The following is a 21761-nucleotide window of genomic DNA, read 5'->3' as shown; positions in this document are numbered from 1 at the left end:
CAGAGCTCAACTTTAATATAAAGTTCAAGGTCAATATATTAAGAAAGAAAATGAGCAAACAACAACAAAAAAGAATTTGATCAAAAAACACTACTACAGTGGCAGCAAAGACCAAGACATAAACTCAAAAGACAGCAGTGGGAAAACAGCTATAAGCAAATCCATAAAGAAAAATGCCAATTGGTGCCAAGGCCAAACAAGAATTTTAAAAGATTTAAAGAAAGAAATTGGAGGGGTAGGAGGAAGGAAAAGTAGAAGTGATGCAATAAGATTATGAAAAGAAAATCAACAAATTGCTAAAAGAAGCACCAAAAATCCTGTAGAAAAGATTACTTAAAAACCAGAGATGTGCTTAAGGTAAAAGAGGCACAAAAATTCATCAAAAAAAAAAAAAAAACTCCTTAAAAAAACAAAAGAGGACAAATAAAAAAGGTACAAAAATTAACTAAAGAATTGGCAAAATAGAGGGGGTGGCTAGGTGGCGCAGTGGATAAAGCACCAGAGTCAGGAGTACCTGGGTTCAAATCTGACCTCAGACACTTAATAATTACCTAGCTGTGTGGCCTTCGGCAAGCCATTTAACCCCATTTGCCTTGCAAAAGCCTTAAAAAAAAATAATTGGCAAAATAGAAAAGGAGATATAAAAGCTCATAAAAGAAAGTAATTGCGTAATTGCTTAAAATTAAAACTGAGCAAATGGAAGATGACTCCAAGAAACATTAAAACAATAAAACAAAGTCAAAACAATGAAAAAATAGAATAAATGTGAAATATCTCATTGGAAAACAAGTAACCTGGAAAATAGATTGAGGAGAAATGATTTAAGAATTACTGAATTACCTGAAAGTCATGATTAAAAACAAAAGGAGCCTAAATATAATCTTTCAAGAAATTATCAAGGAAAACTGCCCTGATATCTTAAATCCAGAGGGTAAAACAGAAATTGAAAGAATCCATGAATCTCCTAAAAAGGATACCCAAATTAAAAATCCCAGAACTATAAAAGCCAGAGCTCCCAGGTCAAAGAAAAAATAGTGTAAGCAGTCAAAAACAATCAAAATATTGTAAAGTCATTGTCAAGATCACCTAAGATTGAGCAGCTTCCATTTAAAGAAGCTGAGAGCTTGGAATATGACATTCTAAAAGACAATGGAGCTGGGATTAATCATCAAAAATCCCCAACCTATCAAAGATGAGTCTAATATTTCAGAGAGGGAAATGGATATTTTTTGAAATAGAGGACTTTCAGGCATTCCTAATGAAAAGACCAGAGCTAAATAAAAAAAAAAATGACATTCAAATACAAGTCCCAAGAATAACATGAAAAGATAAACATGAAAGCATAACTCAATAAGGTTAAACTGTTTGCATTCCTATATGGGAAGATTATACATCTAAGTAAGTAACTCCTAAGAACTTTTATCATTATTAGGGCAGGTACTAAACTACTTAAGACAGAAGACATGAATGTTGGAATGAAAACTATGTTGGAATGATCTCTCTCCTCATTAAAAAAAAGTATGAGTGAGAAAGAGGAATCCCCTGGGAGGTACAGGAAGAAGTAGAATAGAGAAATCATCACACTTTAGAAGGAACAAAAAGAACTCTTGTAGTGGAGGGTAAAGTGTAGGGGATGGTGGATAATGTTTGAACTTCATTTTCATTGGAATTGGTTCAAAGAGGGAAACAAACTATATAAAAACTTATCTTACCAGATGAGAAATAGGAGGGTAAGGGGATAAGAGATATAGCTGGAGGGGGAAGGGCCCGCAAAGGGAAATGGGAAGTGGGATTTGATAAAAGGGATGGCTGACTAAAGGAGGCAGTAGTCAAAAGCAAAACTGGCTAATGATAAGGGACAGGATAAAAAGACAGAGAAGGATTTAAAGAAGAAAACAGGTTGAAAGGAAATACAATTAGTAATCAAAACTGTGAAAATGAATGGAATGAGTTAACCCATAAAACAGAAATGGAGAGCAGAATGGATTATAAACCAGATTCCAACAATATGCTGTATATAAGAGACACTCTTGAAACAGAAATGTAGAAAGACAGAGCTAAAATAAAGAAGTGGTACAAAAGTGGTACACTTGGGCTGAAGTAATAAGGTGGAGTCAAAATTTATAAAAGTAAAAGCCATTTCCCAATTGATAAAAGGACATGAAGGCACTTTTCAGAAGATAAAAATCAAAGCTATTCAAAGTCATAGGAAAAAACTTTCTAAATCACTACTGATTAGAGAAATGCATATTCAAATAATTCCAAGGTTCCACCTCACACTTATTAGAAATGATAAATGCTGGAAGGAATGAAGAGAATAGGTACACTAATAAATTATTGGTAGAGTTGTGAATCTATCCAACCAAACTAGAGAACAATTTGGAACTATGCTCACAGAGCTATGGAATTATGTATATGCTCTTTGGCCAAGCAATACCACTACTAGATCTGTACCCAAAAAGAGATCAAAGAAAAAAGAAAAGGACCTATATTTAGAAAAAATATTTTATAACAGCTCTTTTTGTGGTGGCAAACTCCATCAGGGATCATTGAACAGGTTGCAGCATATGATTGTGATGAATTACTATTATACTACAAGAAATAACAAGGACAGTGGTTTCAGAAAAAAAAAACGGGTGAGAGATACAGGAACTGATGCTAAGTGAAATGAAAAGAATCAGAAGATCACTGTACACAGTAACAGCCACATCATATCATAATCAACTATGAAGACGGTTACTCTGATGAAAAAATCATCTAAGAAAATTCCAAATGACTCACAATGAAAAAATATTATACATCTCCAGAGAGAGAACTGATGAACTGAGTGCAAATAGAAAGTATAATATTTTGCTTTATTTCTTTGTAATACGTCTAATATGGAAATGTTTTGCATAATTTCACATGTATAATTAATTATATTAGTTTGCTTGCCTTTTCAGAAGCTGTACAAGGAGAGAATTCTAAACTGAAATTTTGATAATAATATTTAAAATATATAAAACTTTAAGACTCTATCCAAATATCACCGCCTGAGGGAGAAGGTCCCATAGTTTCCCTAGTTTTTTGCCAAGACACAGTTCAAATACCACCTTCTAAATGAAAAAGTCCCTAGTTCCCCAAGCTTGTGATGCCTTTCCCTATAAGATTAATAACTTCCATCTATCTGTAAATATTGTCAATGTAACTAGATATTATTCAAGTTTGAAATATACTTCACTCCATTAGAATATGAGCGTCTTGAGGGCAGGAACTGGTTTTTATCTTTAAATTTACTATTATTTAGTAGCACATAACCAAATATGTCTAGCACAGAAAAAAGTATTTAAAAATTGTTTCCTGACAGATTGACAAATGAATGCATAAATAATCCCAATCCCACTGCCATATTAATCTGTGGTTTCAAGGATTTTTTTCCCCTCTGATGAAGGTTCCTTCTTTTTTGCAGTCAGACCTAATCTTACACTATTCATGTTAATTTCTGAAAGAAGATATGGCCAAAATGCCAAGTATAGAACCAGAATTTAAGTGCCTACTACATTTACAGAAGAGAATATCTGGACACATGGGAAGGGGAGATATCCTGATGTTTCTCTATGAAAAATTCAAAAGTATTTTTATAATATTAAACAATTATGTTATCATCTGCTTCCAATCCAAATATAAAAGAACATAAACTTTGGGAACCCTTTCCCTTCTTCTCTACTACCACTATGCCTTTTTACCACTATAAAGTGTTTATTTTCTTAGGTATCCTTTTTTGTCTTTCAAATCTCAGGTCCCCCCCCCACCCCAATATAATGGCAATTATATTTGGTTTGGTATTTGGTTTGCTTGGGGAACCTACTTCGGTTTGTTGTTATGAAGTGTATAGAGCCACATTGATTGTATTTTCAGTACAATAGCCCCTAGCATAAGTCTCCAACAAAATTGCTGACTCCAAAATTCGTAATCTTGAAGTGCTACCAAAAAAAAAAAAAAAAAACAAACAAAAACAAAAAATCTTTTTCCAAGAGTCATTTCAGACTACCTAGCCAATTCAGTCTTTACGTAGTAACTAGAAATTTTCTGGTATAAGCAAACATAACATATTCCAGGCATCCTCTGGATGTGAAAGGGGCAATTCTCAACACTCTATAAAGATGCTCAAATCATCCAGAAGTGGCACTGTGTTTCATTGGGGAATCTGGAGTGCTATGTAAAACATAAAATATATAGAATCAAAAACTCTTATTTTTTAACTGTTTAGGTCTTTTGGATGGAGACGGATCTGATTTCTTTTGTGATTCCCTGTTCCAAGTCATTTTAAAGATTTCTTGCAGATGAGTAATTAGTAATTGGCCTTGCAATGAATTACTACAATGTGTTATAAAGCAGATTCCTTTTCCAACAATACTGTAATATTAAAGAAAAACATCATAAAAGACTATAACAAACCTTGCAACGTGTCTTTTACCATTTAACATGAACCTTGATACCTCATTACATGTACTTTATTTGGTATGGCCCTCCTAAATCACAGTAAAAGTCCAGAGGGGTGGTTCACAATTCAATATAATTACACTATTTGAACCCTTCTTTGATTTTCCCAAGATTCTCATTATTTTCATATTATGTCCTCAATGCACCACTTTTGTTGTTCAATTGTGTCCAAATCTCTGTGACCCCATCTGTGGTTTTCTTGGCAAATATACTGGAGTGCTTTGCCATTTTCTTCTCTTAGTTCCTTTTATTGATGATGAAACGGAGGCAAACAGGTTGAAGTGATTTGCTAGTATCAAAGAGCCAATAAGTCCAATAAGTGTATGGGGTAGGATTTAAACTCAAATCTTTCTGACTACAGGACCAGCCCACTTAGCTTTCCCAAAATTTTAGTGAAAATTATTGTTACATTTCTATTTTTTTGAGGAATACTAATTCTGCCCAACAAGGCTACTCTTTTATAGAATCAACTTTTTAATAGCCACCTAATTCAAATCATTTTAATTTTGTTAATTTATAAATCAAACACATAAAACAGACATCATGCCACATGTCAATATCTTGTTAGATACCTTATTTCTGAAAGATAGTATCATTATAAATGATGAAGTACAGTATAAGGAGTTGGGAATTTATCAAAGTGAACTAAATTAGACAGTTTAAAAGTTTTAAATAGTCTACTATGGATAAGTCTATAGTCCATGACAATGCTGGTCACAATTTAATTCAATTTTAGAGCTTATCTATATCCCATGGTCTTGTCCTTAAATGTCCAAATCTAAATGAAGTACAAAGTTACAGTAATCAAAGAAGTCGAATGCAGTGTAGGACAGGAAGAGAGTTGGCAATAGTTCCCCTCTAGTGAAAAAGATGAAAAAGTGACAATTTCTTGTCACTTTTATATATAGTCACATTTATATATAGTCCATAGTATATATAGTCCACTTTCAAAGAACCATTTAGAAGATAATTATGTGGACCAATCCCCTGAGGTAAAAATAAAAAAATAAAAAAAAACCAAAATCATACCTCTATTAAAAATTATAGAAAAATATAACTATATTATAAGGTAATCATCTATGTAATTACATACTAATTATACAAGACAGATCACTCAAATTTTCAAGTAACATGAATGTCTTACATTCTGATTAGATTTTTTTAAAAAGCTTTGGGTCAGTCCGCATGCACACCAATTTCTGAATCTATAGTACAATGTAAATAAGTATTTAGGGTAATTATTTCAAGCACTCAGTCATCAATGAGAGACTGAATTATATTCAGTATGTTTTGATTTCCAAAGGCAGAAAAGTGAACTAAATATTTCAGAAATACTTTACCAATATATTAACTAATCATCTACATAATACATTCAGGAAAAAATACCGTATTTGTAGACTTGGTTGTAATATAAGTTAAACAATGTTAAGAAACATCTACAATAGTACTGTTAAATGTAAACTTAATTTAAATTATTTTATAAAAAATTTCTAAAATATGAGAGGAAACAGTAACATCAATAACACAGTTCCATTTAATTATTGAAATACTGGAAACCTAAACATGTGATATCATTTCCCTAGAAAAACAGAGAGGAAAAAACAGAGAGGAAAGTATTAAGCATATTCTGTTCCTAATAAGATGACCCAAGGAAGTTTAACCCTGGGAAGCTAAAAAGTATTTTTGCTTTTGTAACTTATATATTAATCTTTCAAATATTTTCTAAATGAATTTAGAAATTTAAAAAAACCTAACTCATACAGCCTATGAGGGGAATGCATACATGAAATCAAAAGGTCTTTCATGGGAGAAGTCTCCTGAAGGAATTGGCAAATAAAAACAATGTATTTCATTACACTTCTCTGCACATTCTACTTTTTCATGGAGGATAAGTAATCCAGACCCTACCATTTAACAGTTTTTCCTTTCTTTTAGTTATGATCTAAGTTGAGTTCTATTTTGATTAATGCTTAATATCTGACTAGTCCAAACATGTACTTAATATTTGGCTTCATATGTCAAATGCTGTTTTGGATAGCGAGAAAGTTGTTTAATCAGAGTTTAATATGATTGAGTGACATAAAAAGAGATTACATAGAAATGATGCTGCAGTTAAGGATTTTTGTTGCTATTGTTGTTAGAATTAACTTTACTGGCTCTTGCCACAATTTTAGAATTCCAAGAGTTGATGGAAAGTTATTAAAATATGCTATGATCAAAACATGATTGTGATGCCCTGGTATTAGATCTCATAATGAACAAAAATTGCTGAGAACCGCTGCTTTAGAATATTTCTGTGACTTATTCTAAAATAAATCTATTTTATATGATATTCTGACTTTTTATATATTAGCTTTTTATTTGATTAAAAGTGATTTAATAGTGTTCATTTACTCATTTATTTACTTTTACATTTACTAATAAAACTTATGAACAGTTAGCCTTTTAACAATATCACTTGTCATATACATATCTTAAATATATCTGTCATTTAAAATTTTCCTTTTCAAGTTTCTTAAGAATTGATAAAGCCATGTTCATTTGAAAAAGTATAACTTGCAAAATTTGCTGATTTTTAAAAAATTATCTAAAAGTCTAGAAAAAAGTTGGCATTTATGTAGTTCTATAATCTCACAATAAAAGCATAGTTTTATGTGTTGGGGCATTGTGATGCCCTTTTCTGTCAAAGTCATCCAAGAAACCCTTGAAGCAAACCTCTCTTGAATAAATTATCTGCATATTAATTTATTATTTGAATCTGAAGAAGTAAAAGCATGGATTGCAACCAGCTTGCATGCAAACTGGATCAGATCTAGAATATAAAAATATCTCTTCCATTAGAACCTGGCAAAGGAGACTAGTAGTAAATAATAACAACTTCCATGTATTTTCAGAATTTGTGTTTAAAAAGTTCTTAAGACCATGGTTCATTTGATCATCTCATGCTTTTAAGATAGTTAATAAACCTCATTTTCACAGTCTCACAGAAGTTATAAAAAAAGGACCAAATTGAGTCAGTTCTTCTTCCACCATTCACCCTCTCAGTTTTAGAGCATCAACATATCTCACATCATTCTCAGTGACATATCCTACTTTAGTTCTCAACATATAGCAGGTGTTAAATAAATTTTTATTGACACTGGCTACCAAAATATCAGTGACCATTAATGTATATTATGATATAGATTCTCTGAGTTAATAAAAGCAAATACTAGAGAATAGGTGGGGGGAAAGTTTATATTTTAGCATTGATACATTGATAGTATTTGTTTTGTTCATCAGAATTTCAATATTGATTTACATTCTAAACTTTGATGGAGGATGTATAAGTAAGTTCCAGTTTCATAAAAAAATTTTCAAAAAATTCAAAAAATTTTAGTTCTTGGGTCCACTAGAAATTAAGCAGATAGCCTTCATAGTCAAATACTTATCTCAGAAAGAATATAAGATTGCTTCTAATAAACCCTTAACTGTCTGAACAGATAAGACCATTACTGTTAGGGCTGAAAAAGAGCTCAAGTCTACTTGCCATATGAAATAAAGTCAAGAGATTAAGAGGAAAAAAGGAAAACTGAGGATAGTAGGAAGTTTAAATACTAAGAGGGAAAAAAATGCTGACATCTTTGTTAGAATCCAATGCCAGGATCAATGTAAGGTCAATTTTTTTTTAAAAAAATCTTTTCAAAATAAAACTATTATTTTTCTTCCATCTACCAAACATTTAAATTATCTTCATAAATTATCATGACACTTTTTTAGTAGTACTTCCATAAAAGGACAACTTCATTCAATATGAGGGTCACCTTTTTCAGTTACTATGATTTTTTTCTAAATATCTGGTACATGAAAATGGCCAATTGCAATAAAAGTAGAGTGATTCGAATCATGCTGTGCTTTCAGAATTTTCAGTTACTTTTACTTAAATGAGATCTCATAACCTCATGAAGACAGGATATTACGAAAGCAGATCTGTCAGAGAAAGAGAACAAGGTATGGATCTACTGGAATGATTATAACTTAATTATTATTAAATAATCATGTGAAACTATATAGTATCAAAGGAAATTCTGGCATTTCAAAAATCTACTTTAATTGAAAATATAAATAAAACAAATGTCAAATAAAAAGTAAAGCTATTTTAAGACAAACTTTGGAAATTTTCACATATAAAATAAAGGGTACTGTGCACTATTTGATGTGGCCTATTCCTCTCAGTGAAAAATTCATTTGCATGTTTCATGACATGGTGAAGTGTAGATGTAATTGATGAATACACACAGAAATGATCTACATAATACTGCAGAATTAAGATCCTATTACTTATAAAAATTAACAAATAAGTATCACTGCTCATAAAAATTTGATTTTCATGGTAGATCTTGGTATCATAAGATGTAAGAAAATAATTTAGTACTTGGGAAATACATTCATAGTCTGATAGGATCAATATTTAGTGTTTGTGTAAAAACACTAAGAGTATGACATTGCTTCCAGAATTTTACAATGACCATGAGAAGTCTAAAATTCAATCATTTCCAGTAGGACTGTTTCAATGTCCAGTCAGGTTAAAGAAGAAAAATTCACTTCTCTCAATGACTTCACCACCCTACCTCATAAGTGTCTTGAGGAAATGTAAGTTTTAAGAATCATAGCAAACAGTTTGAAATGTTTAAAAAAAAATGGGACATTTCAACAGTATAATGGTCAAATAAATTATATTAAAAATGAATTTCTTTCCACATATTAAATGCAAGCTCAATTTAATGTTTTCAAGTTTTTTTTCCCCTCTGAAACTAAATTTTAGCAGATTGACATTCATTTCTTAGTCAAGTCCATTCTTTTTTTTTTCCTTTTTCCCTGCAGTAGTAAATTGAGAGTTTTCAATTCTGTGATGATGTCTGTGGAACACAATTCACTGGCCAGTTGTCATCATTCATCTTTGAGCAGTGATGTCGATATCTCTTCCAAAAAATGCTTGATGGCTGCAAAACATGCAACAAAGCATTAGCACCTCACTCTTGTCATTCACCTTAATATTATTGCTCATCCAATACTCCACCAAATTTCATGAGTATAGAAACTATAAAAAAAAAACACAAAAAAACAACCATTTTCAATACTATTTTAAAATTTTGACTTTGGTATTCAAAAAGATGGATTCAAGATGATTTGAACATCACATTTCAGAATCAATATTAATAGACACTTCCTTTCCCCATTTCTTCATCCAATCCATTCTGGTGACCAAGTAAATGGGTTGTTTTGAGAGCATGTACTGTGTGTTATAGTTCTTTGTACATACACTCCCTGAAAAACTCAGTACAGTGAAAATACTCAATGAATATCTGCTGACTTGATTTAGTTGGATTTACAATCCAAACAAAATAAAACAAAACTCCATGATTCATAATGATTCCTTGATATTTTATGAAAAAGAGTTGAGCTTTGTTCCAAAAATGATTCCACCATGTAAGATCACAAGAAGTTTCCTTTGAAAAATATTCTGAGATAGTTACTCCAAGTTCCAGGTACAGTTTTCAGTAATATTCTTTCATCTAAAAACTTTTATAGTACAATCTTTTTTTTTTCAGCTTTAAGTTACTGCATACATTTTTCAACATGCTTGTCTTTTTCTCTAATGGTTTTCTGAAGATATTGATTGATGAGGTCAAATCTCAAACCTTCCACTTTTCCTTTCTGCAATGATTTCACTCACAGATTATCTAGCTGTTGCAGGCAGTCCCTGAAGGATTTGTCTGTTCTTGTACTGGTCAGTGTCACCAATGCAACTGGCCAGATGGAACATGCTGACGGTCTGGGTGAAGTCTGTGCTGTGCTTCCAAGGCGCCTTAAAAGCTTTCCAGATGCACCCACATTCCTCGGCTTTGCCACATATGCTCCTTCATGCTTATTTTGAAAAGCTGCATTATAGTCAGGAAACCATGCTTCCACTGCATAATGCATGAACTTGTCATTTTTATATTAAGTATACTTTTCAGTATCTACTGCCTAAAGGAGACCAACGTCCATGACTTTCCTTTGAAGCTGAAGCAATCATAATGAGAAAAATACCTAAGTACCGACTATCACAAGAAGCTTGAATGCCAACTTTTGTGAGATCCAAGGATGGCTGATAGGCTAGTATTTAATCGGTTTTTAAACTTTCTTCTGGTTTGATAACCAGTTCATTTAAAAAAGACTATTTTAAAATTCTCTGATATGTGTTCATAGTAAAAGAAACTGTTCATATTTTATAGAAAATATACTTTGGCCTCTACACATGATCTTCATAAAAGAATCAGAATATCTAGTTTTACACACAAAAAGAATATTACATGATTTTATGTGTGTGTTAAGAACAAAGGGCCCACACAAACTAACCAACAGAAAAATAACATCTTGGCAATTCATTGAAGAAGAAACTGTGAGGTTAGTTTATATAGCAATAGATGTGCTGTGGAGAATTACTCAATCTGTACCCAGCTTCCTGCTGGGTTAAATGTAAGCTAAATTATTATTTTGCTTACATTTACGCCCTTCTAGATTGTGAAAGCAATGCTTTCTTTTTAATCTGCTTATTGCATTGTAGAAAGAGGTCTCTAATTTTATACAACACATTGAAGAATACGAAATAACTCATGAATCATTTTAACAAAATAATCTTGGTCATAGAACTTGAAACTTTCAAAACAATGATATTCTATGAAAAGTTCCATGCTTCAAATATGTTTTTAAAATTCCTTATTGTTTAAAGATATTTTCATTTTGCTTCTGGTGTTTATAGGGATTAAAACAATGCAAGAAAGTACTTACATGGATGCCATAAGGTTGAGAGAATAAGGGTTTCATAAGAGTGCAAATTATTTTATAACAGTTTATATCCTTGATAAGATGAAATATAATGGTAGAGATAACATACAAATTTCAGGACAATTATCAGTCTAAAAGAAAATATATACTTCTACTTATAAAACTATTATTATTATTATTATTATTTCATAGGAAGTATCAGGGAAAAAAGTATAGAAGCCTCACTATAGAGACACTTCCCATGGACTAAAATCATTATGTCTAATGGAATTTCATCACAATGAATATTGATTATTAGAAATGGTTGATTGGATCTCACTTACAATATATAGTCTTATAATATGGAACCCAAGAATGAAACGCCCAACTATTTCAAGTCTGTTTTCGATTATTTGAGCCTTTTAAGTCTCCTCTGATGTCATACATCTGAACTAATTACTTTTTAAAGACTTTTATAATCATAGGATCAATCAGAAATGGGAAAAGTGAAATACAAATGAAAAGACAGATTAACCATTGCTCCTTTTAAAAATGTGGCTAAGGAAAAATTATGAATCAATCATATATTTATTATCTACATGCAAGGCACTATATTAAGCAAAGCAGAAATCATTATCAGGATTGAAAGATATTTTGTGTTCCCTGGACAAAGGTTGAAAAAATGCTCCCTTTCAGGTTATTGCCCACTAGACTCTAGTAGCTCTGAGACATGTACATAAAAGGTACAGCCAAATCGCAAAAAAATTGGAGTGGAATGGAAGCACAATTTTCTGGCATCAAAAATATTTAAGAACAAGAGAAGAATCTATGATTTCATCAGATAATTTTCAATGTGCTCACACAGAATTAAAAGTATATACTGCAAATTCTTTTAATAAAAATTTAAAATTTTCCCTTATTGCATTCCCCTTATTTACAATATCCTAGATGTGCCTATCTGCATAACCCAAGATAAAATCCTAATCATTTGTATAATGAATCTGTAATAATCACTATTCTTTTCATTTATTTAGTTTATCTTTATTCCAAATTAATATGTGGGTAAATTAAGGCCTATATTTCAGCTAAAAGGGAGGTTGGGATTTGGATATGGGATTTTCTTTATATTTCTATAAACTCATCATCTATTATCAAAACATAACCAATTTATATTTAAAATATTTTTTAAAAATCATACTTTTTTAAAGATGTAATACCAAGGAATTCTTTAAAAAACTATAAAAATCAAAAACATATACTAGAAAATAATGTATATTATTAATCACCTTTTAAAGACATTTTTCAATATGTTATTTCAGGAGTAGATAAATGAATGAATTTAAAAAATTAAATGATCTCCTTAAGGGGGAAAAAAGAACATCAGTGATCTCTGATAGAAAATCTAAATTTGGTAAGTCTGTTTTTTATACCATTCTGTTACTATGCTAATTAACTGTCAGTTAATCATTTTAAATGTTTTGAATTCGCTGACATGCCAATAAACAACAATATTGGTTATTTTAAATATTACAGAATAAGAGTTTTCCCAGATCAAACAAATTTTTTTCAAAAAATTATGTATTTGAAAAGATAAATTGCACTAATGTTATAAAGAAATAGAAGATACGCTTCTATATATTTTAGTAACACATAAAATAAATCATCAAATGTTAATGTTTTAAATTATTTCAATACAGGAATGACAGCTACCTTATAGACACAAGAGAAATAGAAGTTAAGTGTCACCACAAACTACTTCCAAAATTTTACCCTAGGCTTTTACTTTTTCAAAGTGCTCTAATAGAGTAATTTATGTAGCAGTTCATATGCTTTGACATTGGAGTGAGTTGGTTTTTGTGTTTTAGTAATTAGTCACATATTGAGGAAATATGAGCAAGAATAACAAGGTATCAGCAAAAATAAAAGAAAACAAATAAAATTAAACCATACAGCCTGTTTGTTTGTTTTTTACCTGTTACAATTATGAGAACTTACCAATCAGGCAAATACCAGAAATGCTTCATCTAAATGTTAAAAATGAATTTACTTACCTTGGCCCTCTGAGGGCAGTGTTACCTAACACATGGATACAAATTTCAGAAGCTGAATTTTAACTACTATGGAACTTAACAAAATACTGAAACTGATGTATTTGTTCTTTACAAGTAGTTTTATTATTCCACAATTATAAGTATTGCTGAATACATAGTAAGAAGTGGTTTTTAGAAAATTCCCAAAAGGGAAAGGTAATGTCTCTACACTTTGAATACTATCTTCCAAAACACCCTAAAATGGAAAACTTGAGCATTTCTATAGTATATAAATACATGTACTAAAATGTCTAAAACAGGCCATTACATCAAAACTTTTGGTTTTGATATAAAAGTGGGGGGGCTTCCTAAATTAAAACCTATAAATAACTTATGAATAAACTAAAGAATCATATTTGGATGGAAACTAGAGAACACCAATTTTTCCTTTCAAGGCAAATGACCCTAACTATGCTCCACTCCTACCTACAAATTCATAGGCAAACATATGGAACTAGTCCTGCAGGGGAGCAATACCTATCCAATTTCCATAAGGAAATTGCAGTAGCAATTCAAATCATATACATTCTGCCTTTTCTTTAAAAGTTAATAAATGTACAGAACTGAACTGAATTGAAATGAATAATTAAGTGTCTTTTGGGATTTTTTTTTACATATTTTTAAAACATCTCAAAAGTTCATTTTTCACATGAAAGAGTTGGCACACATTATAGGATCTCTTTCAGCATAAGAACAAGTACAGGTTACAGGGTAAATTATCCAATTAAGCCAGTGGCATGACAAATACAAGGTAAGAATTTAAGTAGCTCCCAACACTATGCAAGAATTCTTTTGGTATATGGTCAATGTCTGATTTTCAAAAGTTGTCAAAAAGGAGTCCTGACAGATTAGCTATCTATCACCTTGTTCTATTCTATCAAAGGTGACATAGTCCAAAAATATACAAAAAAATATTTAGAACTTAGAACAGCATAAAATGGTACTTTTGCACAGTTAGAGTAACTTTAATAGGGATAGTTTTAATTTAATAGGGATTTATTTACACTTAAATTTTACTTATTTAATAAAGGAAAAGCACTTGCTTATAACATCACTAAAACTATTTATAACAAATATGAGACTGTAAATTCAAATCCTTTTTCGTTTAAATTCAAAACTTTTATTATTTTAAAACTGGAAAGTAATATGTAGAGAATTATGATAGGAAATGATTTTTTGTTTAGAAAGAACTCTGAATTATTTTTGCCAAAAAAAAAGTACAATGAAATCTCTTCACAGAGCTGAAGCAAATACAAATGAAGAAATGGGTGTTATTTCCTATGTTCGTTGTAAAAATTAGGTTTAACTATCACTTAGGAGAAAAGAAGTCAGGAAGGAATATCTGCTGTTTCATGAACCCTTCATCTCGACTATACAATTATGTACTTTGCATCAGTGTTTCCAATCCCTGTTTAAGGGAGCAAGTCTAAAAGCAAGCAGTAAAACGTTTTGCTATTCATATTATCTTTTCTTAAATCATCCTATGTCAATAAAAAGTTCTACAGCACTAATTTCATCTATAATTAGTTTATCTAAAAACAAAACACTCTAAACCCAAATAAAAACATTAAGGAAAATATTTACCAAGAAGTCTAAGAAAAGTAGGCTAATCAATGTCAGATACTTTCTTTTTCATAGTACTGGCCAGTATATCCGGGGAGAAAAGATTACCTTACTCATTTTTCCCCCAATTTGAATATACTCATATGAAATTAATGTTTGAAAATCTCTGAAATTTTTAGCCATCCAGTAAAAAGCCCAAATCCAAGTTTCTCAGATGTGTAGAAATTTTCTTATATCCAAGATGTTTCCTTTTAAATTACGATAAAATATTTACTAGGATAAAGTAATTTGTCTGAATACTGCTCGTTGAGGTAATATCTACTATGGTCTATATATTTATCTATGAATCTTTGAATCTGTTACTTTTTAACTGAAGAATTACACTATAATATCTATCTATTTGTGAATTTTACTGGCATCAATAACATGGCATCAAGCATTTAATAGATTTCTTAAACTGGTATTTTAACAACTAACATCTCTGAAGCTAGTTTCACCCCTTTCTGTATTCTGATACAAAGAAAAGAAATTCATAAGCTAATTTTCTAAGTACACCTAAGAAGCTAAACATTTTTTGAACCCAATATTAAAGGCCATGAATAAAATTAACACCTGGAATTTCAGTGGAAATGATGCCATAATTAAAAAGCAGAAGGCCTAGATTTGGATTATGGATGATACTCATCATCACCATCTATGGGACATCAGGTACATCATCTGACCTCTCTAAATGTGTTATTTTATTTCTGATGACTGTTGTGGGGATAGCACTATGGGAAACTTAAAGTGCAATATAAATGTGTGTCATTCTTTTTCCACCCTATATTCTTGAATTAATATACCTATAAAAAGGGGATATATGCTCAATAGGAGCAACATTTTCAGAGAAATATAGAAAATCAAGAACCTTTGCATGCTGATGGAATAGCCAGGTTAATCTCCCAAATTTCCTGAGGCAGATAAATGGCATAGTGGATACAGCATTGGAGTTGAGTCAGGAAGATCCAAGATCAAATGTGAACTCAGACACTAGCTGCTGTACCCTGATCAAGTCACTAAACCTCCCTCAATGGGGATAATAATATCACCTACTTCCCCAAGTTGCTATGAGAATCAATAAGATAATATTTGTCTTTACAAATAATAATATTAGAACAGTGCCTGGGTACAATATTAAGTGCTTAAGAAATATTTGCTTGTTTCATTTCTAAACGGATTTAGCAGCTCTCTCACACACCAATAAAACATTTCCTTCCCTTTCATCAAAGGAAAAAAAAATCCTACTCTTCCCCTGGTTTTCATTTGTGTGTGTGTGTGTGTGTGTGTGTGTGTGTGTGTGTGTGTGTATACACACACATATACTTTGTTGGGGGTTTTTTTAATTAGTGAAACAAGAAAGTTGTGAAGGAAAAGCAATACTTATTCATAATGTTCTTTCTTCAATATCCATGTAAAAAAGTCAAAAGTTGTTTGTCAGCATTAATACTTTGGGGATTAGATTTTTATTTTTTGTAATTAGAATTTTTAGTAAGGATTAGCACATAAATGTTAAAATACTTTATTAAAAATAAGTCTAGATTGAATTTTTTCACATGGGTAGGAATAGATTTATAGATCTAGAGTAGGAAGGGACCTCGGAGGCCATCAAGACTAAACCCCCAACCCCATTTTTTTTAAGAGAAAAACTCTAGCCCACAGAACTTAATAAAGTACATGTTTTTAAAAATAATTTGAGATAAAGAATTTATTTTCAAAACAGAAGGATTTCCTAAGATTTTGTTTTTCCTTCCATAGACCTGTGAAAAGGTGACTATCTCTAGTAAACTAAATTGATGGTAGGTGCAATTCCCTTTCTAACACTCAAAAGCATAGGCATTCATTTCATAACAGAGCAGGGATGCAAAGTTACAGGATACATAACTTAAAAGTCAAAATAACATGAGATCTGACTGATTTGTTTAACTTGTAATATGGCTTCTAATTGAAAACTAATAAGAAATGATGAAAGAAAGCAAAAAAGCTGCACTCTAATCTTTGCTGTGCTGCATTCTTTGGCAAATCAATATATTGGTGCAACAGGAGATTCTCCATCAGAAAAAAAATTGGCTTTATCTGTTCCCTCTACTTAGTAAGGTACCTGACTGTCTTTGGTCTCTTTTTGATTCCTCAGGGCTCAGCACAGGGCTTACTTAGCACATAGTAGGTACTTTAAATTCACTGACTGATCGAGGGCACTGTGGGAACTGTGGAATTAACTACTTTCCTTATATAGGCTTTGACAAGTCCAGGAAGACATTTAGGATCTAGATTTTTCCGTCTATTGTATGTATTGTCTGTTCCAACAAGACTTCTAACTCTTTGAGATCAAGGATTATCTCTCTTTCCCTCTTTGTATACTCAGCATTTGATTTACAAGAAGAGCTTCTTAGTACTTTTGCATTCATGCATCAGTGTCTTCCAAAACAAGCAACTCATGAAACAAATAAGAAGTAATGTCTAACTTGCTACATAATAATAGTGATGAAGAATAAGGAATTTAAAGACAAAAGACTGGGATTTGTACTTTAGTTCATTCACAGAATACCACTTAGCTATCTCATCCTGGATATATCAGTTCTTCACTATAAAAATTTAGCTTCCCATCTATAAAATGGAGGTAATGTCCATTATGAGAATTAAAGGCACTAATACATGTGAAGCTGCTTGGTAAACTATGAACACTATATGTGGATTATTCTTTTCACTCACTTGATAAAAAAAAAATTAAACTGAAAATTTCTCTGAAATGATCATCAAAATTTCTTTGTGTAAAGAGAATATAGCTAACATTTTATAAACCCATTATCTCCTTCAGAAAGAAATCCATAAATACTAGATAAAAATATCTATCATTTATTATTCTCTAACTATATTCCCAGAGAATATTAGATACTGATATGTATAAAGCATGAATCTGGATTAAGTCAAAAAAATTCACCTTTATGCATGTAAGAAAAATATACTTACCACAAAACTATTTTTCATAACATTTTACGAACAAAATCAAATGGCAAAAATAGAACAAGTTGACTCAAGGCTTCAAAACATCTCAAGGACTTTATTTTTTGTTGTTTTTGTTATACTATGTTTGGTTTTTATGTGGTGGATAAAAGAAGCTCTTTCAAGAAAAAAAATCAACATTTACAAAGTTTACCTAACACCAGGGTTTCTTCCTAAACTACTACTGCTTAAAGTAAAAAAAAATGAAATAATAGATATAAGAAAGAAAGTCATAACATGGAATGATGGAAAATAAGATTATTCCATAAGTCTCATGATTAATAGCCCAGAATGAATGGGAAAGAAATATGCATCAATGAAACAGTCCAAAACAGTAATAAATATCTGTCTTACACAATGGCTCAACAGCCCCTAAAATAAAAGTTACATAGACTGAATTATGATTTGCAGTTCAAGACTTCAAAGTGTGGTTGCACTATATGTGGAAATAAGTATGGAATACTCTATCCAGCCCCTAGTGGCTGTTTATAAAACAAATCAACTCAGTTTCATTTAAGTTTTTTTGTTTGTTTTTTTTTTTAAATGCAGGACCTAGAGCTATATAGACTATTGATGGCATTGTTATGAATGAGGAGGGTAATGGAAACTCACCTACCTTTCATATTGATCAAAAACTACTGTTATCAGTTACAAATACTACACACGCTGGCTTTATATACACAGAAATTCTTAAAAGTTCTTATTTATTTGAGAAGTTGTATCCTAGAACTGGAAACAAGCAGAGGAGTAAAGGAAGTATTAAACTTCTGAACTAATTAACAGAACAAAACGGGAGAGGGGGAGCAGAAAACAATGATAATTGGTATGTACCCTTTCTTAACCAAATCTACAACATACATTCATTTTGTATATGCACACACATCAGCAGCATCATAAACCGTCTCAAGTTCTAGCCATTATTCAGTTCGACATCTGCACATGTTTATGCGTCTCTCCAAACAACCTCTTGAACACCCTGCTGGAGCTGTCATTTTTTTCTTCTCCCTATCTGGCAGATGGCAAGTCAACAATCGGCATCAACAGCAGCCGAATATCTCCCCCTCCATCCGACCCCCCTAAACAGACACAATAATAACTTCTTTGTGCTTCCCTACAATGCAGCTGCTTAAACCATTTCGCTACAAGGCTGCTTTGCCTTAATAAAAAAAAAAATCCCTTCTGTCAAGTCTAAAAAGCAGCATAATGTTAAGCAAGCTAAAGCCACAGCACAGCTGCAAACGGGCAGACACATTGACAGCTCCTCCCTTAACAAAGCCCTGTGAATTGAAGGGGGTTCATCTGAGGCTCACACAGTAATTAGTATAAAAAAGTCCGACAGCCTCTATTATGCTAAGGAAAAAAAAACTGGACAGAACTGGGCTGCTGTTTTGCGTCAAGAGTTCTGCTGCAGAGTAGATAAATCATGTTGGGTTTTTTCCTCTCTTTTTAAAGACAGTAATAAGGAGGATGAGAGAAGCTAATTTGAAAACTTGGACACAGTAATTGTACCATATGGTGAGCATTTATCCTTTCTGAAATGCACGCTAACAGTCACTTACATGCACAGTGCTTTGTTTTACAGTTGTTATTCTCTCTACCATATTCATAAAATGGATCTGAATATCTGATACTTAAGAGAAGTTGTGTGTAATTAGCAACAGAACTGCCTGGGTTTAATTTATTGGCCTACCACTGCAATCTAATAAAATGCAAAACAAAATTAAATGAATCTACTTTTTAATTTTTTTCTCTAACTCAACAAATGATTTGTATTCTATATGGAATAAAAAAAATTCTTAGGAAGGATTCTAAGATGCCTTCTTTTTTTTTTTAAATTTCAGAAGAAAAAACTGTAGATCAATAACGTCCTTACTGACCATTCCAAAACTTTACACCACTGTAAGAACACTCTTTTATGAAGACCATATGATATATCTGACAAAAAAATGAATGAAATCTTTGCATTGAACATATAATTATACCAGAAAACTTGATATTTAAATTATTGTATATTATCTTTATTTTGATAAATACAAAATGTAAACTGAACATTTTACCTTTAAAACATTTAATTAGAAAAAGTTGATAACTAAAAAACCATTTATATAAAAACTGTACCATCCCAATAAAAACCACTGTATAAAAGTAAAATTGTAATTTTCTATATTTTAATATGTATGATATAATTATAATTCTTCCCTAAACTTTTCAAAATCATATCAAAATCTGTTAATGTAATGTAAAAACAGTTCAGTGAACTAAAGAAATTGATGATCAAGTTACAATGTGAAGTAAAACACCATGTTTTTCTGACAAAAGTAGTATGAAAAGAATTTGTATAATTTGTTTTTCCTATAATCAGTAAGTAAATTGCAAGGAAAAAGACATGTTAATGCCAGCTGTGATTCTGCTGTGTATTTGTTTAGCTAAAAATGCAAAGTGTTTTCCTACCTGATACAAACTATATTTTAATCATTCATAAACATTCATCTAATCTTCATTTCTGTTTCTTATAATTTAAAATGGAATAATATACTCGGGCATATTTCTATAATTTACTCCTTTGTCAGAAATAGATGTTAGCTGTTTGATTTGATATGTTTTAGAATAGAGGGGAGAAAATGTAAAGACACACTACCATACTTTTCTAGAATTTACATCTTATTTGGAATGGTTTGACAGTCTGACAGAATTGGAAGAGACATTATAAACTAGAATTTAGTCCAAAATTCTCATTTTTACAAATGAAGAAACTGAGGTCCACCAAGATTACTACCTCAAGGTCACAGACCTTATTAGTGGCAGAGGTATATCTAAATGTCCTATTCTTCTGATGTATAATCCAGAGTAATTTTCTATTGCACCACAGCTGTCTCATTAGTCTGGTCAGAATCAGGAAGCAGAAAAACAAGGAAAAAGATAAGGAAGTTACTATGGCTACCTAGCAATTAAATATGCATCTACAATGATTTAGGTGCAGTAGACAAAGCCCCAAAAACTTTTTTTGCTGTAATTTTTGAAAAAACAAAGTTATTGATAATGAAGTTCAACATTAAAATGATGGCATCTCAGCGCCATAGGAAAGCAGGTGTACGTTAGTTATCTGACAAGACATCAATACCATCAGATTTTTAGTGTGAAATTAATGTTAGTAGCGGACATTTTTAGCACCTTGAGCATAACAAAGCATTTTTATATGCATTATAACATTCAATCATCGTTAACAATCTAGTGAGATAAGTACTACAGATGTTAAAAGTTGTATTTTTCAAATAGGGAAATGGAGACTCAGCAAGTTAAACAACTTGCCTGCAGCCATACAACTATTCAATGTCAAAGGCAGGATTTCAACCTCCTTAGCTCTCCTCCAACTTCAGGTATAGAACTTGTTAACCCTCCATCACATCACAGTACCTAAACACAGTGTAAGGTTTGGTTTCTTTGACATCAATGCCATATTTTCTTAAGTACCTCTTTCCTGAAAAAAGCCTTTACACATATTTCAATAATCAAGGATCCATAAAATCCATCAGATGTGTTTTTACTGAAGAAAATTATAAACTAGCAAAATCTTTTTTAGCTAGAGGGGAGGGGTGTATATGTCAACATTTTGTGATAAGTGTTTCCAGACATATACCCTAATCCTAAAATCATGGACAAAATCCATCACTGGGATCATTATTTCAAGTCTTTTTCAGTTTGGTAGGACAAGCTAAAGCCTAAATTCTGTTAGTATAACCTACAAGATCCCAAAGTTACCTTTACTGTTTGATCATGCAATGGAGAACAGTTTTGATG

The 21761-nt window shown here is 31.4% G+C and overlaps 1 protein-coding gene across 5 annotated transcripts in view; it reads right to left on the bottom strand.

Annotated features, from left to right (window-relative positions):
• AKT3 (AKT serine/threonine kinase 3) overlaps positions 1–21761 on the bottom strand; it is a 412039-nt gene that overhangs the window by 223182 nt on the left and 167096 nt on the right. The gene's annotated exons all lie outside the window — the stretch shown is intronic.

Source organism: Macrotis lagotis, chromosome 2 (genome assembly GCF_037893015.1).
Source record: "Macrotis lagotis isolate mMagLag1 chromosome 2, bilby.v1.9.chrom.fasta, whole genome shotgun sequence".
Lineage (NCBI taxonomy): Eukaryota > Metazoa > Chordata > Mammalia > Peramelemorphia > Peramelidae > Macrotis > Macrotis lagotis.
The sequence above is the reverse complement of the archived record's forward strand: the minus strand, read 5'-3'. Positions and strand labels throughout refer to the sequence as shown.